Raw genomic sequence first — 27,312 nt, forward strand, 5'->3', positions numbered from 1 at the left:
AGTGAGGGTGAGAGGGTGTGTGAGGGTGAGAGGGTGAGTGAGGGTTAGGGTGTGTGAGGGTGGGGGTGTGTGAGGGTGAGGGTGTGTGAGGGTAAGGGTGAGGGTGTGTGAGGGGGAGGGGGTGAGAGTGAGGGGGTGTGAGGGTGAGTATGAGGAGGTGTGTGAAGGTGAGGGGGTGAGGGGTGTGAGGGTGAGGGGAGGTGAGGTGAGGGTGTGTGGGGTGTGAGGGTGTGAGGGTGAGTGAGGGTGGGTGAGGGTGGTTGAGGGTGGGTGAGGGTGTGAGGGTGAGTGAGGGTGTGTGAGGGTGTGTGAGGGTGTGAGGGTGTGTGAGGGTGAGGAGGTGTGAGGGTGAGGGTCCGAAGTAAATGGTGGCAGGGCAGACATCATAAGACAGAGAGAAGAGACTTTGAGGTGACTGCGTTGGTCTGTTTCAGAATCAGGAGGGGCAGAGTCAGTCAATTCAGCGAGGGATCAACGTGTCTAGAGGCAAAGCATAGTGGATGTAGCATTGCAGCTAGCAAGTCGATTGTTTTGAAGCTGAGTGTCTTATAGAGATGGCAACACAGCAACAGCATTTGAGGAGCAAGGCTACTGTAAACAAGCACGGTAGGCTTTCATTTACGTCCAGAAAAAAAACCGAGAAATGTGCAGAGAATGCCGAACAAAACACGGCTTCCCCGCAAAATGGATGCATAAAAAACAAGCTCTCAGCATTGCTGTGGCGGGGGAGGGCGGGGGAGCGGGAGCGCATTCCTTGAAGTCTGAGGGGTGGGAGCGGCTTGGGAGCGGATTCCTTTGAAGTCTGATGCCGAGGCTCAGACAAATGGTGATGTGCGAGTGGCTTCCTTTGAAGTCTGATGCCGAGGCCGATGGTGTTTGATGTGCACGCGCCTGCCTCACATGAACTGTACGCGATCTGCAGCTAGGTAGACTTTTCGGACTGCTTAATATAATCTCGCCTATTCAATCCCTAACGGGAAAGAATAGTCGAGACCTAAAAAGGTTACTGACAAGGGAAAGTGGCTCAAGACAGAAAGGAAACAATGTGTCATTGACACAACATCTGAGATCAGAAATATTTCCTAAAAACCTGGCCATTCACTGTAAAAAAAATAGCTGTGGGAGATGACGAGTGGTACAACCAGACAAGCTAGTGTGTTATCCCTTCTAGTGGAAACGTCCCCAAGATGCACTCAACAAATGATTTCAATAACTTTCAGATAATTCTTCTGATACATTTTCTTCAATTAATTTATTTTAATGTTTTCATCTTTAACAATGATTATTTTATATATGGTGTGTCCTGTGCATTTCGGGCTCTGCCCTTCTTCAGGGGACTTATTTCATGGACCAAGGAAGGTGTCCTTCTCAACTTTAGTAATGTGAAACAGTATGATGTTAAGTGGCTCATTGTCTCACGTTTAAGCATAAGGTCAGCCTGACTTTGAAGGAAAGGATTCCTCTCCATTTCCGTGGTGGAAACGGAGAGGAATGTTTTCTTTCAAAGTTTTAAAGGTGGGAACTATACCTTCCATGATATTTCATCGACCACTGGACAGGAAGTGCCACAAGCCACTTTGTAGAGCGTTCCGTACCCTCACCAGCACTGGGTCAGCCATTGTGGCATCACAAATTTCTATTACACCGAGTGCCTGTGGCACACTCTTGCAGAGACTTTGTCAACATATGATTTGATATCGTTAGCGATTTCTTCGACTTTGCCTGCTGGTGATGGTAGATGGTGTGACAAAAAGTCAGCTGGATTCTTGGATCCCTGCCAGTAGATGACCTCCATTAGATAGTGTTGTAGCTGGATTGCCCAACTTTCAATCTGTGGTGGCGGTTGGGGAACAAAACCAGGGAAGGTGGGTACGAGAGGTTGGTGGCCAGCGACAACTCTGAATGGTCTTCCACAGAGGTGCAGGGGGAAGAGTCCACAGGCCCATTTGATTGCCAAGGCCTCCCTTTCAATCTGTGAGAATTGTGACTCGGTGGGTGTAAGAGCTTTACTAGCAAAAGCTAGTAGGGCCCACCTCCCCGGTTCTGCTTCCTGGATGAGCACGGCACCTAGTCCCACTGGGCTGGCGTCGACCAGTAATTTGGTCCGTTTCTTTGGATCGAAGTAGGCCATGGTAGTGTTGCTGAGAAATGCAGTCTATATCAAGGGTGCGTCGAACTTGGTAAGAACTCTCTAAGGGTCAGCAATACTGGCTACATTGGGAATTAATCTGACCCAGTATTTGGCCATCCCCAGAAAGCATCAGAGTACGACGTGGGGCGGGGTCTGTTTGATGGCTTGCCACTTTCAGGGATCGACTTGCACCCCAACTTGATTAAAAACATATCCAATGAATTCTATGGAATTTGACCTGGTGCAAGGTAACGCCTTGTTCTAACAGGCATCGCAGTGTGACACGTGGGTGCTGATGGTGTTCTTCGGATGTCACAGAATATATTAGGATGTCATCACTTACGTTCAGGATGCCCTGGAGGCTGGATAGCGTCTCCGGGATGGCATTCTGGAACACCTTTACTGTCCAGGAAATGCCTAAATTCAGCTGTCTGTAGCTGCACAGCCCCAGGAACTCCAGTTTCTCCTCAGAGAGCAGCAACTGGTGGTAACCTGCATTGAGATCTAGTTTGGAGAACCACCATGAAGCATTCAGGTCTGCCATTAGGTCATCCTTTGTGGGCGTTATGTGCCTTTCTCGCTTGATGGCTTGATTTGACAGATGCATTTCGATGCAGAGGCGGATCTTCCCTGGCTGCTTCAGTTTTTCCGTGATCATCATGGGGAAAACCCATGGTGTCGGCCCGGACACTTTTTCGATGATGCCTTGTTTCTCCAACTTTTCCAGTTCCTCCTGGATGAGTGGTTGGATGTGTAGTTTTATTGTTGGGGCTTGAAGCACCCTAGTCCTTTGAAGAGCTCCAGGAATTGGTTCAAGAGTTCATCCACTTGGCAGGCTGTCACATTCCAGGCGAAAGGGACAAACTCTATCGATGAGGGTGTTGGCTTCTTTGTCCACTATGTGGACCATGGCCGTCATTTCCTGGTCTCCTGAGCATACACAGACTGCCATTCGCCCTTTCAGTGGCAGCGGGGACTGGCTGCCATAGGTGACGTTTTTGGTTTTCGTCGGAGACAGGGTGGGTCTTGGTCGGAGGTATTGGTATTGTTCACGTTCACCAATGCACCGGTGTCTATGAGAGATTTGACATTGGAGCCGGCGATTTGGACTACGCATGTGGGCTGTGGCCATCTGTGGCGTTTGAGATCGTTGGTGAATGAGATGAGGAATGCTTCCTCTTCATCAGGGGATGAGACTTCCAACTAATGTTGGTTTTGTTGTGATGATCTCATGGACTTTTGGGACTCAGGCTCTTCCAGCATCAGCTGTCGTGGAGCTTTAGTGGGGGTCCATCTGCCCCTGGTGGCCCTTCCCTGGGGCTCTCCTCTGCACAAGCTTGCTAAGTGGTTCAGCTTTCCACAGTTTGAGCGAGTCCTGCCTTGGGCTGAGCAGTCCTAGAGAGGGTGTTTGTTTTTCGCCCACAATATCGGAATCTGGGTCTCTGCTAAGAGGAAATGTTGATTTTAAGCTTGTTCGGCTTCCCGGTAGAGCAGATGGCGTCAACACGCTTTGTCTTCATGGTGGAGGCCATTTTGGGTTGTTGTGTAATGATGAGATCCATCTCAGCAACTCTGGCAGTGGACAGATCATGAGACCTGGCTATGATCAGAATGTGGTCCAGGCTGATTTCTGGCTGTCGAAATATCCGTCCTGTAAGGGCCCGATTACGAGTTTGGTGGTTAAAGGACCACCAGACTTGTGGTGGTGCACCGGTGGTAGTCTTGTGACCACCACATTACAACCCTAGTGGTTGGGCCACCCTGGGACTGCCTACTCTGGCAGAGAACCACCGTTCTCAGGTGGTGGCGCAGTGGTCCAGAGATATCTATATATGGCGGTCCCGCCAAGCATATAACTACTTTCAACACAGCCACTGATTTTAAGTAGTTCTTTCCTTCATGTAAACAGTGGTGGTGAGGAAAGAAAGGGGGCCCCACTGGGCCCCCTTGTGCCTCACAGCTTGTGGATACACACAGAGGGGCATAACATGTGCCCCCTGCATGCACAGAAGTTCCAGCATAGCATGGATTTTTCAGTCAATGACGTGCTGGAACTTCCTATGGTGTACCCATTACGGTGCCTATTTTATAGGCACCGTCCAATGGTAAAGGAAATGCATGCCAATTATTTAAAAAGTAATTATAAGGCAGGCGGTCTTCACACAGGCTTAGTGGTGCGGCGGCGGTATGGTCCCGCCGCTGCACCGTCAAACTCGTAATCGCGCCCTATGGTTTCTGCTCCTGCACCCTTGGATAATTTATGTCCTTATTTCTTTTGGCTGGTCATCCGCTGTGCAAGTGCTGGCAAGGCCCCACAGACACGTGTAAACAGTGTCTATGGATTCGCCTTCTCGCTGTCTGGCTTGCCGAAGTTTAAAGCGCTCGAAGTACGGTTTTAATTGTGAATCAAAATACGCATTGAGCGCCCGCACCGCAGCTTTGTAGTCGTTGGAGGCGCCTGTGTTAGGTAAGTGTTCAAACAGTTTATAAATCTCCTCGCCTGCGTAGTGAAGCAGGAGGGACCATTTGATGGTCCAATCGGTCTCACAGGTTGCGACAAAATAGCTATCTAGCCTGTCCACCAATGTCTTCCAGTGCAGTAACGCCGTAGCTGGGTCAGCTAGCTCGCTGAATGGTTGCAGTATGCCTACAAGCACGTGTTGTGGGGTCGGCCGGTCCTGTGGTGGGCCTTGCTGGGGTGAGGCATTGGCATCATCTACCGTAGTGGGTTGGCTTGGTACCTGCAAACTTGCGCTTTAGTGTGTAGGTAATGGGATTCTGTGAGAGATTGGATGCCAATATCTGTGATCTTCAATTAAAATTGGTTGTATCCAGGATTGATGTTGTAACTCAAGATCAGGGCTATTAACAATTATAATTTGTCCCCTCTTGGCGAATTTTGTTTTTATATCTTTTATTTTTCTTTCTTTTCTATCAGAACTGTTCCTCGTTCAGCTGCCATAGGTAATAGCAGTGCCCCAGAGTCAGCCGTGGCAGGTATCGGCCTCAAGGGTGTTCTTTTGCATGGACTCCTCCCCTGGAATGAATATCAGGGCCTGGTCCAGTACCTGGAAGCCATGGGTGGCAGCAAGCAGCAACTTGCAGGGTCGCGGAGGGGGCCACGGTGTTGCTCAGCAACTGGAGTCTAAGGATGCAGGCAGGGCTCATGAGGAGCGGCCAGAGGAGAAGCGCGTCACGCGTTCACAGGGCGAGTCGCTCCGCGGGGGAGGTCATGAGAAGGAATCGCGTCAGCTGTGTGGTCAGTGACGAGTGTCCTCCCCTTTTGGTAGGAACGTAGAGTGGGGCCCGCATTGTGGGCCCTCCTCGCCACTGTGCTGGGGCCTGCCCAGGTAATGTCAGGGCCCGCTGGATTAGGCCTATGGTACAAGGAAGGTAGTCAGCTAGAAAAACACAGACACGCTTGGTATACTAATGTGGACCAGGAAGACCTTGAGTAGTCTCCGCCCTTTTATCATAAAGCCTCTGGCCACGCCTGGCCAGAGGATGAGCAAAGGTGCATTTCCGGGGAACAGTCCACGCTGGGGGAGGAGCTAGCAGGCTGCTACAAAGATCACAAAATATTAAAGATGCTGTCCACCAATTCCCAAAAGAAAATAGATATGAGTTATCAAAACACATGTATGCTTCATCCTTATAATGATAGTCAGGACAATAAGACAGACTCAAAGGAGAACATTTTGTGGGGTTCCTTGGTGCACCATTGGCTGGAAGTTAGGGGACAAATCCTGCTCCTCCCTTCCTGATCCCTTTTTAAGGTGACTTGTCATTGAAGTGTGCAATTGTGCATTACCTTGCTGCTCTATTTGTCTCTTTAGGGCTTCCACAGCAAAGCAGAGCACGCCTAACAGTGTTGTAACATGGGATAGCCAGGACGGTCTACAGCGCCACAACGCCTCAGGGAGCAGTGCGCTTTACAAGACACATACATACACATCCATACACATACATAACTGACATCAAGCAGGAGAAAGGAAGTTGTAACTAGACTTACCTTATGATGAAATTCCGATTACTTGCTCCATGGTGCTCTGGTCTCTCAGCTACATTTCAATAGTGCTTCTTCGGTGGCAGACTGGGGAGACAATATCAAGATAGTTGAATTACACTGTATTCGGGGCTTTAAGAGAATGAAGGAGAGGGGGGTCTCTGAAAGGAGCATGGCCTATGTAGATAAGGACGTGGCTTAAACATGTCAACTAAATTTCTGTGATTCCTGTAGTGTGCCACCCGACCAGTATTTTGGTTCCTTTCGGAGCTTTCTCTTATTGCATCCATATATATAACACAACAACTTACATACACCTAAAACCAGCCAGGACTATTGGCTTTTTTAACAGTTGTTAGTTGTTTAAGATAAATTAGTAACAACAATGATCTGGTTGTAAATAAATAATATTGAGAATGTTTCAATTTTTAAATTGTGCAAATGTGAATTAAACATTTCAGGGGCTTGTAGAAGGGGTAGTGGTTTTCAGAGTGCCACGCCCACTCTGCTCGTGTTGACTCTATGTTAGAAATGTAGGCCCTCTTTCTTGCCACATCTCATCCATCTGCTTAACTTACACCTTATACTTTTCCTCTTCAGTACCCTGTTTTCACTCTCTCCTGAATGCACCTCCTCGGATCTCCTTCACTACCCCAACCATCAAACACACAATTCACCCACTCACATGTAAGCGCTGCATTTTCTTTTACTTTCACCTTGCCAATATGTAGACAACTCTGTATCTCCTTTACCTGTATTTTCACAGAAACACAAATGGAATATGTAACCAGTGCTCCGTATAGTCTGCAGAGATACAAATAATTGGATGACTATGTATTCTGAAGACCATTTTACCTACTGGCAGGCACTGTGAGAAACTCACACTGCCTGGAAACTCAACTCCAGAGCTCCTACTCGTGGCTTGTTATAAACATATGGAGGCGATCCTATCAAAGTATGCACTACTAAAGAGTAATATGGTACAAACACACAAAATACAGAAACTAAACACCCTGGAAATCACTAGCACTCTTAGAGAAGGAAAGATTAAGGAAAACATAAACATGAACTAAACCGGTGACATAGATGACCTTAAAGTTTTTTGCATTCATCAGAAATCGATCTGCTTTTTTGCCAGTAGAGTTGAGGACATGATTTTTGGGCCCAATATAGACCCGTTTCAATTTCCTTTTTAAGTTACTCACGGGTCTGTGACCTGGAGCGACCCGATCCACTTAAAGGCCTGCCTTTATTTATAATACGTTTAAATGGATGGGTTTTAGAAAGTTTGACATAAAATGAAGTAGGGCCCTTAAACAAATGACACCCAATCTCAATAGGGCGTCAGGTGACGGAGCGGGAAAAGTGGGCTGTCATTAGTAGGCTCTCTCACATTATACAATTCACAAAAAGGCGAATGAGACATACACAGGTCACCATTGGGAGTTTCCCCAATTCAGGGAGACCCTACCCAGGATCTCCCAGATTTAAGAAATCGCTCAATGACGACCTGTGTATGTCTCGGTCGGCTTTTTGTGAATTATATTATGTAGGGCAACATAATTAAACTTGAATCGTACATACAACAGTGGCACGTTATACACTGATGTCAAGTCACAATAGAATAGAGGGTGTAGCCTACCCTTTAGATAGGTCGACTTCAAATCTGGGTAATCGGGTTCGAGTCTCGGCAACGAGCTCAACATCCTGTGATTCTGGGCAAATAACAATCTCCCCCGCCCAACAAAAATGAATGCGTTCTCACGTAAAGCGCTCTGATACCTGATTTCGGGTCAAGTTCGCGCTATATAAAAAGCAGAGGAAGAAGAGGATATCACACACACTTTGACCCCCTGATGGCACCCTAACCTTTACCCCGCTCTCACTCTTAAGACCTTAATAGCATCCTGTTTGCGACTGGCAATTAGTGGAAGAGCAGAAAGTAAGCGTTGATATTGCAGCTCTGCTTATTTTCTGCCCGGGCCACTGCTTTCATAATCCTGAGTGCAGGGGTTAACGTCTTGGAGAGCAGTACACGCTTCTATCGATGCCACCCCCAACTGACATTCATGACACGATGTACAGAACAGCTTCTTGCTCGTTTGAGACGTCCTACATTTTTTTCCGTTAAAGAGAATCCACTGCCCCATCTCACCTATTTTCAGCCATTATTTTGAGTTGATTTGATGGAGTGTCTAATTACTGAAAGATTAGAGCGAAACCACATCAATATCAAAATAAAATTAGCAGTGTTTAAACAAAGTTTCAATTAGACGAATGCAAACGCTAGAGCTGTCTGCATATACAGCATGCAATAAGCTTTAAATTCTAGTTGTGGATTTAAATGAACTTTATAATTCCCAATCTCTATTTTAACATCATCAAAAGAGTGAAAGAAGGTGGTGGCCTGGACGGGTTTGGAACCTGAGAGGTTTTACATTTGACGCACATGTTCGGCTTGCTTAGCTAATGTGTCAAGACCCAACTTTCACACCAATACTATTCCAATATTAATTATCCTAACTTTATAGAGGCTGCAAAATGAACACAGACTAAAATGGGTCAATGTGTGTACAAGGTATCTCAGCTTATATCTTATAACTTCGTAAAGTGACATCCAGCGCGCAGACGTCTGTTTTCCTAGATGGACTTTGGCGTCTGAGATGGAGTATGGCAAGTGTCCAGCTGTGACCTCAGCACTCTCCCAGCTTTAACACAATTCGGGACAAAAGAAATTGTTAATGGGGGCATTTGTAGCAGGACGCACTGGCTAAAGAGATGCTCCAATTACCCATCAAGTATGCCGCTTTGCACATCGCATACGGGAAGAATAAAAGTCATGGGTTCTAGTATCTTCACACTACAATAACGGTCACAAGCCCAGAGCACGCAGCCGCTGCTTTCCGTTCCAACAGACACCCGCAGGTCGGTGCGGCGCTGCTATTAGGCACACACACGAGAGTGCACTTCAAATACTGCCTGTGACATGCACTCAATGAACCGTAGCAGTTTTAGCTGAAGAAGCAGAAGTGAAGCACTTCTGCAAACACTTGACCCACCACATGCAGCAAATCACCTGATACAAGTCAACAGAATCATGCCATACACAGACCAATTCCAAATGTAGAAAATTCAGGCACTTGTTTAATCCCTAGTAATCGCCCAGTGAAGATTAAAAATCGCTGCAATGAAAATACGTATACAAATACTGAAATCTATTGAGGCAGGTGGACTTTGTGTGCACATGCCTGAATAGTAAACACACCTGCTCCTGTGTGCCCTGAGCCTCCAAACTCGAACATTGAGGCGCCAAATCATGTGAGGTTGCAGGCACCCCTGCAAGTCACCCCCTCGTAGCGGTCCCGGGCGGCTCCAAAGAGAACTACAGGAGATAGGAAGAGCCTGGAGGTGGGAGCTGCAGAGGCGAGGACACTGGCACGAGCACCGAGCCCGCCCAGCTGCTGCACTACTGGGGCGCAGGTTGGGGCGTGCCACCCCTGCGCGGTGCCACAGTACCATGGACTGAGGGGATGACAGCGGCTTGCCAGTGAACACTGGCTGACGCTGGTAGAGGCCGGGCGGCTGTCGGTGCTCATGGCGCAAAGCGCTGCTCAGGGGCGGGCCACAGTGGCAGAGAGAAGGCAGACTTTGGGCAGGAACTGACCACCTTCGCCTGTTGTGTAATATCTGGTATCCCCATGACATCGTGTATCACTTGCTGTCTTCTGAGAATAAACTCTGCCCTACAGAATAAGACAAATGCAGCTGATCTCTCATCTCTTATCGGGCTACCAACATGAGTTCACGGAGGCTCAGCTTAACGTTTCTTTAATACTGCAGCCAGTACTCCAACGGAAGGAGACGGGCAGCACATCGAGTGTGATATAAGCACAGTCTGGTGGTTTTGTTTAGTGGCCTAATGCGTCAACTTTATGGACCTGTGTTCAAGCTCATGGTCACAGTTTCAAATTCCGGGTGGCCTCTACACAGCCTTTCATCCTTCTGAGGTTGATAAATGAGTACTGTTGGGTATCAGATGTGGGGAGCAGGGGGGTGGACTAAAACACTTACATTATTTTTTATTATGCAGGGCTGGAGGCACAACTCTGCCAAGTACCTGACATCATTTTAGTGTGGTGGTCCTCTTTACGGCACTAACATGCTTAGTCATGCATTTATATATAATACACGGCAGCAGTGCATTGCGCAAGATGCCTCAAGTTGGAGCAAGCGTGCTGCCTGCTGGCAGTGCTATCTATGCTCACTGTGCTGCCAGTGAGCCTGCATTATACAGTGCCACCCTCAAAGTTGAGTTTCTTCACTCACAATTGGGATCACAAATTGGCACCATGCAGCGCAGTCTATGCCTCAGGCTCTGGCTGCAGTGCACATTAAAGCCAGGCCTCAGGTACCTAATCACATTAAAGCCATGGCTCTGACAGTCACATTGACTAAGACTCTGACAATGAAATCCTCTCCGGAGAGTGATAATCACCCAGAGACCACCTGGCAGTGCACCGTCCCTTGCCCGGTCTGAGACGGACAATGATGATCCATTTGGGGGGGGAGTGGCGACTTGCCTTTTTGTATTCGAATAACTGGTGCCACCCTCCTGCACTGGGGGGGGGGGGGGAGTCGCAACTTGCCTTATTGTATCCCAGCAACTGACGCCACCCCTACAGCACAGTGTGACAGTTGACCTGAGTCCACAAAGAAGTCAGTGATTGGATGATTATTAGACCTGGATTTTTCAGTGGCTTTATCGCCAGACCTTTTGCTTTTTTGACCTCCTGTTTTGACCCTGTTTTGGTTAGTTTTATGACTCTGGGCACTTTACCACTGCTGCTCAGTGCTAAAGTGCATATGTTCTCTGTGTAAATTATTAATGTGGATTGGTGTTTCCATGAGTGGCTTGTTTGACTTAGTACTAAGTCCCTAGTACAGTGCACTATGTGTGCCCAGGGCATGTAAGTCAAATGCTGCTGGTGTGGGCCTGCAGCACTGATTGTGTCACCCACACAAGCAGCCTTTAAAAGGGGGTCTCAGATCTGCCCCTGCAGTGTCTGTGCGCAGTCGCTACTGCCATGTCAACCTGGCAAGTGCACCCACTTGCCAGGCCCTAACCATCACTTTTCTGACATGTGAGTCACCCCTGTGGGCAGGGCGCAGTGTTTGTGAAAGGTAGGACATGTTTTGATGTATATAACATGTCCTGATAGTGAACAGGTTGTGAACGGGCGCAGACAGGTTTGCCTTAGGCGCACCTTCGACATGACAGCGGCCATCATTAAGTAGGGGAGGGAAGCACAGCTGGGAGACGAGAGTGGGAACCAGCAGGTGGCGAAAGGCCGCAGGGGCAGGAGCGGCGGTAAAGGGCACAGAGAGCAAACGGGCACAGAACACAGAAAACTGCTAAAAATACACACAGGCACAGGTACAGTAACTGGCACAATAAAGACAGGCACAATAGAAATTCAGTGAAGTGGCTAGAAGGAAGACAGAAAACGGGCACCGAAAGATAGAAAACGGCACAAAGACAGGGACAGAAAGCAGCAGAGCAAGGCCCTCCCTCTTGACCACCAGGGATGAGGTGCAGGGAGGAGCTTGTGGGTGGAGGAGGGCCTCGAACACCTACCTACACAGGGGCAGTGGCAGCTGCACTAAAGCGGAACTGCTGGGGTAGGGACCAGGTCCCTGACTAGGAGGTCAGGGGTCTAGCTTGAAAGAAATAGTGATCTGGCTGTCACTGTGCTGTTTGGGGAGATAATGTTTGAATGTCATATTGTGGTTCTCTAAAAAAAGAGAAAGGATATTTCAATTCCAATGTCTAAGTTGTGATAAAAGGTTTATGTAGCCAAGTTACATAATGGCCTGGTAATTTTACCTAGTTTGGAAACAGTAATTCCATAATTTGTCCATGGTACTGGAAGCAGCTACACTGGTCAGAACAACCGTGGTAAGTAGTGGCCAGTCCACCAGTTTTTTAGGTTTTTATGGTGATGGGTGGCCATGATAGTGACTTTCCGGTTCAGGAACTTTTTTTTATCTGTTTTAAGATTGTTGTAGAGCTTTTCATTGCTCAAAAGGGTGTCATTTCACTTTCCATGTTCTTCAGTGCTTAGTTGCACTCACAAGAAAGCGTCACTCTAAGTGTTACACATTCGGTCATTGAATGTCACTCATAAGTTCACTGAAACCATGGAAATGTCACACATAAGCAGCCAGAAAACATGGCTGCTGTGGAGGCAACTTGGGTGGGAAGATGAGTTGGGGAGCAGAATGGACAATGGACATTTGAAGGGAGGGTCGCAGACAAGCACATGGACAACACAGGGAGGTAGGGTGGGGTGGGGGCAGCAACAACACTTGCAACAATACAAACACCAACAGAAGGAGGGTGGGTAGGGTATGCAACTATACAGGCAACGAAAGAGGTAGTGTTAGTGGGGTAAGGCAAGCAACATCACAAATAACCATTGAAGGAGAGATTGTGAGTGGGGGCAATCAACAACACAGGCAACAACATAAGAAGCTAGAATAGGTGGAGGCAAGCAACAACACATGCTACAGTGGAAGGGCAACTACACAGGCAACAACAGAAGGAGGGAGGGTTGGTGAGGGCAAGCAACAAGTGCAACAACAGGTGAGGGGAGGGTGGGTATAAGCAAGCAACAACTGAATGGGGAGAAAGGGTGGATTTTGCATGCAACAAGTTGGGCCACAATAGAAAGAGAGAGGGTTGGGGCAAGCTACAACAAGTGCAACAAAGGAAGGTGGGTGGGCAAGTGGAGAGAAGAAATAGCACTGACAACATTGAAGGAGGGAGGGTGGTTTTGGGGCAAGCATCATCACTGGCTACAATGGAAGAAAGCAAGGAGGGTGTGTTGAGGCAAGCAACAACATGAGCAACAACAGGAGGAGGGAGGGTCATTGGAGGCGAGCAACAATACAGGCACCAACAAAAGTAGGTAGAGTGGGTAGGGCAAACAACAACACAGACAACAATGAATGGAGGGAGTGTGGGTGGCGGCATGTAATATGGATGAAGGAGGGATGGACTCTGAGGAGAAGTACATGAGGAAACCAGCTGAAAAAGACACACTCTGGGAAAGTGCTTAAACACAAAGGAAAAAGTAGCACCTAAAAAATGAGCAGTGGAAGGACACAAGTAATGCATCCATGCTCAAGGGGAAGGACAAAAAGAAAGAAAAGGGGGTTGGGACATACAAAGAAAGGAAGCCTACAGCAGCTGACCAATAAAAAAAACCGAGAGTGACAATAAAGCAAACCTATCGTAAGCAATAAGCGGGCTCTAAGTCTGCTCTTCGAAAACAAAAGATCTTGAATTCACAGCACATGTACTGTGTAGGTGAGAGCTACAAAGCAAAAGCAATACAATTCTGTATGTTTTCTATCAACATATAAACCTAAAACAGCAACCATGTGAATAAATCATTTAAAAGTGTCTAATATTTCAATACTTATTAAATGAAATGGAGGCATGATTGTTACAAGTGAACACTGAGGGCCCGATGTAGGTACCAAATACCGGTCGGAAACGGCCGATTTCGGCCGTTTCCGACCGGTATTTGGCCTACTGAGATGTAGGGGACCTTTTTTTGTCCGATTCGGTATTTTACCGATTCGGTAAAATTACTGAATCGCAAAAATACCGAATCGGTAATTTTACCGATTTTTTTAAATTTGGGATGTAGGTGGGACTACTTTCAGTCCCACAGGCCCTTCAGATTCGGTATTTTAACTCCCAATCCAATTGGGTGTTAAAATACCGAATCCAGGTGTGCATGCACATGTGTGCATGCACACCTATGCCATGTGACAGACAGACATGCCCTTAGGGCATGTCTGTGTGCCACATGGCTCACATGCCTTTTTTTGGGGTGCTGGAGGGTGTCAAAGTGACACCCCCTGCACCCTTGCACAAATCGGTAATTACCGAATCGGTAATTACCGATTCGGTAATGCCCATTGATTCCTATGGGCTTCAAGGCCCATAGGAAGCAATGGGGGATACCGAATCGGTATTTACAGAATCGGTACAGATTCGGTATTTACCGAATCTGAAATACCTACATCTCCCCCCCTCTAATTTACCACTTCATAAATACCGATTCGGTATGATTCGGTATTTATGAAGTGGTAAATGTAGATTTACCTACATCGGGCCCCGAGTATTTTACACAAATTAGTTTTCGTCTACCAGCTCTTAGCTGTTCCACAATATCAAACGCAAACAAATGATATTTTGTTTCCAGTGCAACCCTAGTATTAAGTAGCTGTATGTAATGCGAGATATCAGTTTTCACTTTTGAGTTCACACCATGTTGCATTCGGGGATTTGAAGTTTCTCTTTTAGGATTGACATCATATCTGGAAAATTATAGCAAGCAAAGTGCTGAGATGGCTACTCACTAAGATTATATGACTTGGGGGTCAATAAATATGCTGCATTGGCATCAACCATCAACAGTGGAATAGTTAACAACTTAAAGAAAATCAGAATTTCCCAGGAACCTGCAGCACAAGCCTCATTCAAATACAGAATAGCTACAGCCATATGAAATCCTTACATGCACAGGTTTACTAGATGGATTCTTCAGGCACTAAAAGAAGTGGATGGCAAATTCAAGGGAAACATTTTCAAATAAGAAAAAAATGAAAGTTTGAAAAAATCCTTAGCCTAGATCTGTTGTTTGATTTTGATGTCAAATGCGTTGTCTGTTTGGTAGTACTGTGCCAGTTAATGGTAGCTAGTCTGGTTAGCACTGGTTACAGCACACACTTCCCTTCCTCTATAGCATTTTGTATTTCACATTTTGCAAAAATTGTTAGATAACGCGGAATGGCAATATAGTGAACACTGTATTTCTTCTGCCAAATTACACACATCCTTTTGTTTAACAATAGATTTTTGGATGGCGATACAAAATAATGCTCATGCATTGATATATCTGTTAGTCACCACTTTTCAAAGGTTATTTTACATTCACTCACCAGCTGCAATTGCCTTTTATTTGATGGGAGATGAAAGTACCTTTTTGCACCATTGACATCATTCCACAAGCTTTCATGTCTGGTTTCTTTGAAGGATCCCATATATAATGTCATCTACTGGCTATATTTGGTACCCCCTACATGCCAAGTGTTAACACTTACTGGTATAGATTTTGTCATGGTCTTATGTTGGCTACGTTAACACAGTATTTGTCTGGTACATCACACCCTTTCTAGTAATTTCCAGTTTTTTATAGGAATACCAAATCTTATGGCTCATATAGTGCTATGGTATCAGTATAGTAATTTCCCGCTAAGTCGAATCCTTCTTTGTGTTTTCCAACATCATCTTCTGCAGGAACACCAAATATTGCAGCCAATTTATTGCTATAATTTATTGTATTCCGACATTTCAAGACTTACCTTTTAGCCATTTACCAGGTGAAATGGACTTTTATTTTATAGTAGATTACAGTATAATTTAGTACATTTGATATAATCCCACAAGCCTTCACTTCTGGTTCCATTAGGGGATACCAAATATAAAGATCCGTTCAGGCTATAATATTTGGTATCCCCTATGTTTCTTGGGTTAAAATATACCAGGGTACAGTTTGATATGGTCTTATATTGGTGTGGTGATAACAGTGTTTTTCTGACAAATCACACTCTTCCTTATGTTTTCCACAGTCTCTTTCTATGGGCATACCAAATACTACAGCTCATACAATCAATCAATCAATCAGGGTACTTGTAAAGCGTGCTACTTACCCGTGAGGGTCTCAAGGCGCTGAGGGGAGGAAGTGGTGCTGCTACTGCTCGAAGAGCCAGGTCTTGAGGTGTTTCCTGAAGGTGAGTAGGTCCTGGGTCTGCCGAAGGTGGGACTTGAGGGTGTTCCAGGTCTTGGCGGCAAGGTAGGAGAAAGATCTGCCGCCGACGGCTATTCGTTGGATGGGGGGGACAGCGGCGAGGGCGAGGCTGGCAGATCGGAGCTGGCGGGTGGGGGTGTAGAAGTTGAGTCTGCTGTTCAGGTAGGCTGGTCCAGCGTTGTGGAGTGCTTTGTGTGCATGGGTGAGGAGCTTAAAGGTGATCCTCTTGTCGACTTGAGCCAGTGTATGTCACTCAGGTGGGGGGTGATGTGGGTGTGGCGGGGATGTTGAGGATTAGTCGGGCGGAGGCATTTTGGATGCGCTGTAGTCGATGTAGGTGTTTGGCTGGGATTCCTGCGTAGAGTGCATTGCCGAAGTCCAGTCTGCTGCTGACGAGGGCCTGAGTCACTGTTCTTCTTGTTTCGGTCGGGATCCACTTGTAGACCCTGCTGAGCATGCGGAGGGTGTTGTAGCAGGATGAGGAGACAGCGCTAACCTGCTTTGACATGGAGAGGGAGGAGTCGAGGACGAGTCCTAGGTTGCGTGCGTGGTCGGTGGGTGTAGGTGGTGATCCCAGCGTGGTCGGCCACCAGGAGTCATCCCAGGCTGAGGGGGTGGGTCCGAGGATGAGGACCTCCGTCTTGTCCGAGTTAAGTTCAAGGCTGCTGCTCCTCATCCAGCCTTCATTCCCTCGTGAAGGTTGGTTTTGGCGGTGTGCGGGTCCTTGGTGAGGGAGAGGATGAGCTGGGTGTCATCGGCGTAGGAGATGATGTTGAGTTCGTGCTGGCGGGCCACTTGTGCGAGGGGAGCCATGTAGACGTTGAATAACGTCGGGCTGAGGGATGAGCCCTGGGGGACGCCGCAGATGATGTCGGTGGCTTCGGAGCAGAAGGGGGGGGAGGGGGACGCTCTGGGTTCTGCCGGAGAGGAAGGACGTGGTCCAGTCGAGGGCCTTCTCTTGGATTCTGGCTTCTTGGAGGGGTGTCTTTAGGGTGCAATGGCAGACCGTGTCGAAGGCGGCTGACAGGTCGAGGAGGATGAGGGCTGATGTTTCGCCGTTGTCTAGTTGATGTCGTCTGTGGCGGAGATGAGGGTTGTCTCAGTGCTGTGGTTTTGTCTCAATCCGGACTGTGAAGGGTCTAAGATGCTTTTGTCTTCGAGGTGGCTGGCCAGTTGAGTGTTGACGATTTTCTCGATGACCTTCGCCGGGAATGGGAGCAGGGAGATGGAACCGGTAGTTCTTGAGGACCCCAAGAACTACCGGGCTTTTTGAGCAGGGCGTTGATGTCGGTGTGTTTCCATCTTTCCGGGTATTTCGCATTTTCGAAGGAGATGTTGATGACCCTTCACAGTTGGGGTGCGATGGCTGCGTCTGCTTTGTTGAACACGTAGTGTGGGCACGGGTCTGAAGGGGATCCTGAGTGGATGGAGTTCATGGTCTTGCGCATCTCGTCGGTGTTGACGTTGGCCCAGGAGGTCAGGCGGTTGTGGTGGGTGGTGTTCGCAGGGGGGTGGAGTCTAGCGTAGACGGGCGGTTGTGGTGCTGAAGCTGTCATGGATATCAGTGATCTTGCGGTGGAAGAAGGTGGCCAGTGAGTCACACAGTACTTGTGAGGGCGGGATGTCATTGGCGTCGGCGCTGTGGTTGGAGAGTTCCTTCACGATGCTGAAGAGCTCTTTGCTGTTGTGTGCGTTGTTACCGAGGCGGTCTCTGAAGGAGTATCTCTTGGATAACCTGATGAGGTGGTGATGTCTGCGGGTGGCGTCCTTGTGGGCTGCGTGGTTGTCCGGTGTGCACTCGTGGAGCCATTTCTTCTCCAGTTTCCGGCATGCACGTTTGGAGGTTTGGAGGTCTTCAGTGAACCAGGTGGCTTTCTTGCTGGTGTGGCTGTTGGAGGGCTTCTTGAGTGGTGCAAGGGTGTTGGCGCAGTTGTCGATCCACTGTCTGAGGTTGCAGGCCCAGCGTTTGGGTCGGTGGTGTCGGTGGGTGGGTTCTGGGCGAGGGTGGCGGTCAGCTGGTCTTCGGTGACTTTGCTCCAGCAGTGGCAGGGCAGCTGTTGGGTGTGGTGGTGCGTGGTGGGTTTCTTGAAGGTGAAATGGATGTAGAGGTGTCCAGCCCAGAGGAGCTTAGTGGTGTGGTGGTAGGTGACATGGGTACTGGTGGAGAAGATGGGGTCCAGTGTGTGTCTGGCGAAGTGGGTGGGTGCAGTGACGAGTTGTCTGAGGCTGAGGTTAGGGACGTTGTCGATCAGGGTGACGGAGTTGGCGTCCTTGTTGTTCTCGAGGTAGAAGTTCAGGTCCCCGAGGAGGATGTACTCCATGGAGGCGAGTGCGTGGGTGCTGGCAAGGTCAGCGATCGAGTCGCTGAACTGTGCCCTGGGCCTGGGGGGTCTGTAGACGAGTGTTCCTCTGAGGGTGGTGTTGGGTTTGGTGTGGATCCGGAAGTGCAGGTGTTCGGCGGTGTTGAGGGTGTCGTCTGCATGGGTGGCGAACTTGAGGGTGGACTTGTGTACGATGGCTATTCCTCCTCTGATTCCGTTGGCACGATCTCTGTGGGTGATCTTGTAGCCATCCGGGATGGCTATGGCGATGTTCGGCGCCTCGGAGTCGTTCCACCAGGTCTCGGTCAGGAAGGCGACGTCCGGGGCGGAGGAGGTCCCAGAGCTCGACATCGTGTTTGCGTGCGGAGTGGGTGTTGAGGAGTATGCAGCGAAGGTGGTTGGGTCCGGTCCTAGGAGGTTTGGTGGCACTGTTGCAGGTGAAGCTACAGGTGCGGCAGGCAATGGGTCCGTGGGTGGGTTTTGAAGCGGCCTGGAAGCAGCTGTGGTTTCGGCCTGCGTTGAGTGCTTGGGGGTGCTGACGTCGTAGCGGAGTCTGGCGTTGTGGCGTTCGTTGGGGCCAGGGGGTCTGGTCTGGGCGCGGTCCAGGCGCGGACGGGCGCAGACGGGCTTGCACAGCGGCCGCTATTTAAGGCTGGGAGGGAGGGAGGAGCAGCTGGGAGGAGGGAGCGGGGTGGTGAGGGGGCGTGGCCGCAGGGAGCAGTGGTGGGAAAACCAGGCCAAGGGGTACAGAAGAGAAGAGGGGGGAGGAACGGGCTGAGAGCGAGGGCAAAACAATAATCAAGGGCACGCTAGGCAGCGGAAAAGTACAGAAGCACACAAAATAACTGCAAGCAAGAGGCAAAATTCGAGATACAAAATAACTGCTGACACAAGACAAAATGCAAAGTACAAAACTAGAGGAGAGGGACAAGGCAGACAGCCGGGTCGATCTCACGGCAGGGTGGCAGCTGCAGTGAGGGAGGCGCTGACACACAGGTGGAGCTGTGTGGCAGCAGGGGAGCGACCTGGCCTGCAGGCAAGGTCAGGGGTCACTCCTGCTGTCGCACAGAGGCTGCCATTTAAGGCGGGGAGGGAGGGAGGATCAGCTGGGAGGTGGGAGCGGGGTGGCGAGGGGGCATGGCTGCAGGGAGCAGCGGCAGGAAAACCAGGCCGAGGGGTACCAAAGAGAGGATGGGGGGAGGGGGGAACGGGCTGAGAGCGAGGGCAAAACAATAATCAAGGGCACCCTAGGCAGAGGAAAAGTATAGACGCACACAAAATAACTGCTGACACGAGACAAAAACCAAAGTACAAAACCAGAGGAGAGGGACACGGCAGACAGCCGAGTTGAACTCACGGAGGGGTGGCAGCGAGGGAGGTGCTGACACACAGGTGGAGCTGTGCGGCAGCAGGGGAGCGACCTGGCCTGCATGCATTGCTGTACTTTTGGGTATCCTCTACTTTTCAAGGGGTACCTTTTAATCATTGTCAAGTTGAAATTGCCTTTTCTTTGATAGTAAATTACAGTATATTTTGGCACTTTTGATATAATTCCACAAGTTATCATCTCCAGTTCTATTAGGGGATACCAAATATAAGGGTCTATGCGGGCTTTAATTTTTGGTATCCTATATGTTTTTAGAGTTAAGCTTTTTAGGGATACAGTTTGGCATGACATAATGTTGGTGGGGCAAACAGAGTTGTTTTTCTGCCTTATTGCAGTCTTCTTTGTCTTTTCTCCTGTCTCTTTCTATGTGGATGTGAAATATTACACCTCATGCATGGCTGTGATATTGCATATCCCCTACTTTTCAATGTTTACCCTTTAACCATTGACAAGTTGTAATTGCCTTATATTTGGCAGCAGATTGCAGTAATTTTTAACACTTTTGATTTCATTCCACAAGCTCTCCAACCAGTTCCTTTTGGGCATATCAAATATAACGGACTATTCGGGCTGTAATATTTGTCATCCCCTATGTTTTTAGAGTCAAAACCAGGATACAATGTGTCATGGCTTATGTTGGGTGCGTTGAACACAGTTATTGTAATTGACATTTGTTTAGCGCATATATCACCCTTAGGTCTCATAGCGCTAATACGAGCAATCACCAGGAGAAACAGAGAAGAAGAACTGCGTGGGGGGAGGAATTAGAATAATAAGGTTTTGAGGGACCTACAGAATATCTCATGGTCGGTTTCTATTCGGAGGTGTGTGGCCATCGCGTTCCAGATCGTAGGGGCAATTTGGAAGAATGATCTACCACCATACCAGACGGTGCAGGTCTTTGGTATGATTAGAAGATGTTTGCTGGCTGAACGGAGGGTTCTTGTTGGCTGATATTTGATTAGTTTCTGGGAGAGATAATGGGGTCCCTTTCTGTTGAGGGTGCTGTGTACCAGACAGCATATTTTAAAAGTGATCCGTTTTTTGATGGGAAGCCAGTGGAGTGTCTTCAGACTGTTGGCAGAGGGCAAGCGGGGGGGGGGGGAGTTTAAGGACCAGTCTGGCCATTGTGTTCTATAGGACCTGGAGGCATATCTGTAGTCCAGGCGGCTGATAATTAATCCCTGCACTAAAGGCATGCGTGAGGAGAGTAGGATCCATTTAATGATTTTTCTCAGGCTACGCATTAATCCATAGCATGTGCGCACTACCTAGTTGATGTGGTCAGACATTGAAACCTTGGTGTCTATTATCACTCCAAGATTGTGTGCTGACTTTTTAGGTAAAGGGCAGGGCCCTAAGGTGTTTGGCCACCAGTCGTCGGACCAGAATTGTTGAGCCTTACTGAAGGGTAAGATCTATGTTTTACCGGCGTTAAGTTGGATGTGGTTGTTTGTCATCCAGTCATTGATGTCAGTCATACATTGTTTAAATGTTAGTTTTGTCGAGGTGGGATCTGGCCCAAGGGTGATTAGTAATTGGGTGTCATCAGCATACGACACTGTATCAAAGGCTTCTGCTTTGATTATTTTGGCTATGGGAGATAGGTACAAGGTAAAGAGAGTGGGTCTCAGTGTGGAACCCTGGGGGACACCCTTATCTATGGGCTGACTACTGGAGATGAAGGCTCCTATTTGTACTTTGGATGTACGGTCTGTGAGGTAGCTCCAGAGCCAGTTCAGCACTGTGCCCTCGACACCAAGCTCCCACAGGTGGCCCAAAAGGATGCTATGGGAGTTGGTGTCGAAAGCTGCAGACAGGTCTAGTAGTACCAAGATGGTGGATTGTCTGGCATCAAGGGCAAGTCTGATGTTATCAACTATTTCCAGTAGTGCTGCTCGGTGCTGTGGAAGGCCCGGAAACCGGACTGAGAGGGATCCAGCAGGTTGTTACTATCAAGGTGTTCAGACAGTTGGTTGTTTACTAGTGCTTCTAATACTTTCCCAAAGAGCGGTAGAAGGGAGATTGGTCAATAATTATTGTGCTCTCTGGGATCTGAGTTTGGCTTTTTTAAGATGGGTCTCACTATGGCCTCTTTCCAGCTGGATGGTACAGTTGACAGAGACAGCAAGTTATTGAATAGCTTCGTCAGTCTAGGCAAAAGGGCTAGTCCGATCTTTCACATATGGCTCCATTGGGGGATACGAAATATAAAGACCAATATGGGCTATAATCTTTGGTATCCGCTAGGTTTCTAGAGTTAGAACCTAGGAGGATTCAATTGGACATAGTCTTATGTTGGCTAAGTAAACAGTCAGTCAAGTCAAGTCAAGTCATAACACTTATATAGCGCACTACATACCCAGAGGGTTTCAAGGCGCTTAGGAAGGGGAGGTGGATTATTTGTCAAATATCCACGTTTTAAGCTGTTTTCTGAACGCTAGGTGATTCTGGGTGAGGCGAAGGTAAGCGGGGAGTGAGTTCCATGTTTTGGCGGCCAGGTATGAGAAGGATCTGCCTCCCATGGTGGTCTTGTTGATGCGAGGTACAGTGGCGAAGGCTAGGCTGGAAGAGCGCAGTTGGCGGGAGGGGGTGTAGAAGGACAGTCGAGAGTTGAGGCAATCTGGTCCGATGTCGTAGAGTGATTTGTGTGCGTGGGTAAGCAGACGGAAAGTAATCCTCTTATTGACGGGTAGCCAGTGGAGGTCTTTAAGGTGACCAGAGATGTGTTCGTTGCGTGGGATGTCTAATATGAGCCTGGCTGAGGCGTTTTGGATTCGTTGTAGTTTCTTCTGGAGTTTAGCGGTGGTACCTGCGTAGAGGGTGTTTCCGTAGTCCAGTCGGCTCGTGACTAGAGCGTGGGTGACTGTTTTCCTTGTTTCGGAGGGGATCCAGCAAAATGTTTTTCTGAGCATGCGAAGAATGTTAAAGCAGGAAGAGGATACGGCGCTGACTTGTCTGTTCATTGAGAGTGAAGAATCCAGGATGACGCCAAGGTTCCGTGCGTGGTCTGTCGGGATGGGTGCATTTCCGAGGGCTTCCGGCCACCAGGAGTCGTCCCATGCAGAGGGGGATTTACCTAAGATGAGGACTTCTGTTTTGTCTGAGTTCAGTTTCAGACGGCTTTCTTTCATCCATTCGGCGACTTCTTTCATTCCTTCGTGTAGGTTAGTTTTGGCGGTGCTGGGGTCCTTGGTGAGAGATAGGATCAGTTGAGTGTCATCCGCGTAAGAGATGATGTTGAGGTTGTGTTGGCGGGCGATGGCCGCGAGGGGGCTCATGTATACGTTGAAGAGGGTGGGACTGAGTGAGGATCCTTGTGGTACGCCGCAGATGATTTCAGAGGCCTCGGACTTGAATGGTGGGAGGCGGACTCTCTGGGTTCTTCCGGTGAGGAACGAGGTGATCCATTCCAGTGCCTTTCCTTGGATACCGATGTTTCTGAGGCGTTGTAAAAGGGTGCTGTGGCAGACTGTGTCGAAGGCTGCAGAGAGGTCGAGGAGGATGAGGGCGACTGTGTCTCCATTGTCCAGTAGAGTTCGAATGTCGTCTGTTGCTGCGATGAGTGCGGTCTCAGTGCTGTGTTTGGCTCGGAAGCCAGATTGTGAGGGGTCGAGTGATTTGTTGGCTTCGAGGAAGGCGGAGAGCTGGTTGTTGACAGCTTTCTCGATGACTTTGGCCGGGAATGGAAGAAGTGAGATGGGGCGGTAGTTTTTGAGTTCGGTGGGGTCTGCTGTTGGTTTTTTCAGAAGGGCGGTGAGTTCAGCGTGTTTCCAGTCTTCTGGGAAGGTAGCGGAGTTGAAGGAGCAGTTGATGACGTCTCGGAGGTGCGGAGCTATGACGGAGTCTGCTTTGTTGAAGATGTGGTGGGGGCATGGGTCTGTGGGGGATCCAGAGTGGATGGAGTTCATCAGGCGGATGGTGTCCTCAGTGGAGATTGGGTTCCAGGCGTTAAGGGTGTTAACGGGGGGAGGATGGTCAGCTGATGGTAGGGTGGGTTGCCTTCCGGGTTGGTTGTCAAAGCTGTTGTGGATGTCAGCAATCTTGTTGTGGAAAAAAGAGGCTAGGGAATCGCAGAGGGTTTGAGAGGGGGTGATGTCGTTGGAGTTGGCCGAGGGGTTGGAAAATTCCTTGACGATGTTGAAAAGTTCCTTGCTGTTGTGGGCGTTGTTGTCAAGTCGATCTTTGAATGCTGTTTTCTTGGCTTTTCGGATCAGTTGGTGATGAGTACGGATGGCGCTTTTGAAGGCGTCCTTGTTGCTGGTGGATGGGTCTTTTTTCCAGGCCTTTTCAAGGGAGCGGCACAGTTTCTTGGATTTCTTGAGGTCGTCGTTGAACCATGAGGCCTTCTTGAAGCCAAGTTTGTGTTGACGTTTTTTCAGTGGTGCTAAGGTGTCGGCGGTGTTGGATAACCAAACGGTGAGGTTGGAGGCGGCTTCGTTGGCGTTAGAAGAGAGGGCTGGGGAGGATTGAAGGAGTGATGTGGAGATCTGCTCCGTGGTGATTTTGTTCCAGTTTCTTTGCAGAGTTGGTTGGGGGTGGTTGAGGGGTTTCGGCTTGTTGTAGATGAAGTGAACGCAGCTGTGGTCAGTCCAGAGGAGATCCGTAGTGTGGCTGAAGGAGACATGGTTGCTGGAGGTGAAGATGGGGTCGAGAGTGTGACCTGCGATGTGGGTGGGGGAAGTGACCAGTTGTTTAAGTTCGAGGTTGGCGAGGTTGTCCAAGAGGGTGGCGGTGTTGCGGTCGTTGATCTTTTCAAGGTGGAAGTTGAGGTCTCCCAGAAGGATGTAGTCTTTGGAGGGGAGCGCGTGTGGAGTGATGAAGTCCGTGATGTCTTCACTGAATTTTGCGCGGGGTCCTGGTGGTCTGTAGAGGAGGGTGCCTCTGAGTGTGGTCTTGGGGTCGATGTGGATCTGGAAGTGAAGGTGTTCGGAGTTGGCGAGGTTGGCATCAGAGCTGGTTGAGATGCGGATTGTTTTCTTATGGACGATAGCGATTCCACCTCCTGTATGGTCGGTGCGGTCCTTGCGTGTGATCTTATAGTCATCAGGGATAGCGATGGCGATGTCAGGGGCGGAGGAAGCGTTCATCCATGTTTCCGTTAGGAAGGCGACGTCAGGAGAGATGGTGTCAAGTAGGTTCCAAAGGTCAATGGCGTGCCTGTGGACCGAGCGGGTGTTGAGAAGGATGCATTCTAGGTGGTTGGGGTCGGGAATCTGTGGTGTGGTAGTAGCGGAGATGTTGTCGGTGCCGCTAAATTTGCAGGAGAAACAGGAGAACGGTCCATGGGTGCGTCCAGGAGCGGCTTGGATGCAGTTGGGGGCGCGACCGGGGTCAAGGGCTAGGAGGGTGGCGGCATCATAGGTAATGCGGGAGAGCTGGGTAGCGCGAGGGGCAGGGGGTCTGGCGCTGGGCGCGGTCCAGGCGCGGACGGGCGTAGACGGGCTTACCTTTGGCGCACCTTCGGCGCGGATTGGGCGCGGTCGCTGCGCGTGAACGCTGCGCGCGGAGGAAACTGTCATAAATGGATGGTGGAGGGGGAGGGGCGAGGGAGGGTCCGATGGGAGGCGGGTGCGTGGTGGAGGGGGCGGGCTCAGGGCAAGACAACAACAACAGCACAGCAAATGGCGGCTGCAACGCGAGGGCAGACCGGGTTGGGGGAGATGCGGAGGTAATTGGCAAAGGTATATTTTAACACAAACACACAGTGAACAAATACAATAACAATTGAGAGCACAAGCAGGCAGGCAGGCACGTTAAAGCGCTAAGTGAGGCCAGCGGCGCTATGCAGGCTAGCGTGCAGGTATAATGGAGCAAGCAGCTTCAGGTGATAGGAGAGCTCACCAGCGTAGAGCACACGATAGCAGGCAGCTGTGAGAAGGAGGCAGCGAGGGCAGAAGGGAGCGACCGTTCCCAACGTAGTTGAGGCGGTCACAGCGTTAGAGTGGACAGGGGTGAGCCAATACTCTAAGTGGGAGGGAGGGTCCGATGGGAGGCGGGTGCGTGGTGGAGGGGGCGGGCTCAGGGCAAGACAACAACAACAGCACAGCAAATGGCGGCTGCAACGCGAGGGCAGACCGGGTTGGGGGAGATGCGGAGGTAATTGGCAAAGGTATATTTTAACACAAACACACAGTGAACAAATACAATAACAATTGAGCGCACAAGCAGGCAGGCAGGCACGTTAAAGCGCTAAGTGAGGCCAGCGGCGCTATGCAGGCTAGCGTGCAGGTATAATGGAGCAAGCAGCTTCAGGTGATAGGAGAGCTCACCAGCGTAGAGCACACGATAGCAGGCAGCTGTGAGAAGGAGGCAGCGAGGGCAGAAGGGAGCGACCGTTCCCAACGTAGTTGAGGCGGTCACAGCGTTAGAGTGGACAGGGGTGAGCCAATACTCTAAGTGGGAGGGAGGGTCCGATGGGAGGCGGGTGCGTGGTGGAGGGGGCGGGCTCAGGGCAAGACAACAACAACAGCACAGCAAATGGCGGCTGCAACGCGAGGGCAGACCGGGTTGGGGGAGATGCGGAGGTAATTGGCAAAGGTATATTTTAACACAAACACACAGTGAACAAATACAATAACAATTGAGCGCACAAGCAGGCAGGCAGGCACGTTAAAGCGCTAAGTGAGGCCAGCGGCGCTATGCAGGCTAGCGTGCAGGTATAATGGAGCAAGCAGCTTCAGGTGATAGGAGAGCTCACCAGCGTAGAGCACACGATAGCAGGCAGCTGTGAGAAGGAGGCAGCGAGGGCAGAAGGGAGCGACCGTTCCCAACACAATATTTGTCTGCCAAATAGCACTCTTCTTGGTAATTTCCAACATCTTTGCTATGGGAATACCAAATATTATGGTATATGCATTTCTTTAATATCTTGTTTCACCTACTTTTGATGGGTTAACCTCTAGTTATTGACCAATTGAAGTTTGCCCTTATTTCACAGCAGAATATAGTATCTTTTCACATTTTTGATTTCATTCCACAAGCTTTTACATCTGGCTCCTTTGGGGGATCCAAAATAGAATGCCACTTATGGGCTATATTAGTTTGTATCCCATAGGTTTCTAGGGTTAGAACTTGACAGGGTACACATTTACATGGTCTTGTGTTGGCTGAATGCACACAGTATTTTTCTGCCAAATCGCACCCTTCCTTTTGTTTTCCAATATCGTTTACTATGGGGATACCAAATATTACGCTCATTCATTGCTGTATTATCTCATATGCCCTACTTTTAAGGGGTTTCCCTTTCAGCCATTGATCAATTGAAGTCCCCTTTTATTTGATAGCTGATTACAGAATCTTTGTGTATTGTTTATTTCAGTCCACAAGCTTTCACATTCAGTTCCTTTGGGGGATACCAAATATAATGACCCATAGGGCGAATATAGGACCAGATATACAACTCTTTTTAGTAGTCGCAAATGGGAAACTGGCCCATTTGTGACCGCTAAAAAGTCCTATTTTGTGAGTCGTTAACCAATTACGGGTTTGCAAAATAGGGTTTCCGAGTCCCTATTAGGAAGGGGCATGCCAAGAGCGACCCTTCGTAATAGCGAGTCACACTTGTATGTACGATTGTTTTG

General features: G+C 49.1%; 1 protein-coding gene across 3 annotated transcripts in view; it reads right to left on the reverse strand.

Moving 5' to 3' along the window:
• Window positions 1-9,664, reverse strand: part of ATP13A2 (ATPase cation transporting 13A2) — an 831,233-nt gene extending 821,569 nt beyond the window's left edge. The window contains exons 1-2 of one of the 3 annotated variants that reach the window (XM_086921931.1): window positions 9,403-9,664; window positions 6,144-6,224 (exon numbers count right to left, since the gene is read on the reverse strand). The gene's annotated coding sequence lies outside the window, so the exon portion shown is untranslated. Of the gene's footprint in view, window positions 1-6,143; window positions 6,225-9,385 lie in introns of all 3 variants that reach the window. The other 2 variants (XM_086921933.1, XM_086921932.1) reach the window with 2 other exon arrangements.
• Between the last annotated feature and the right edge of the window lie 17,648 nt (window positions 9,665-27,312).

Source organism: Lissotriton vulgaris, chromosome 5 (genome assembly GCF_964263255.1).
Source record: "Lissotriton vulgaris chromosome 5, aLisVul1.2, whole genome shotgun sequence".
Lineage (NCBI taxonomy): Eukaryota > Metazoa > Chordata > Amphibia > Caudata > Salamandridae > Lissotriton > Lissotriton vulgaris.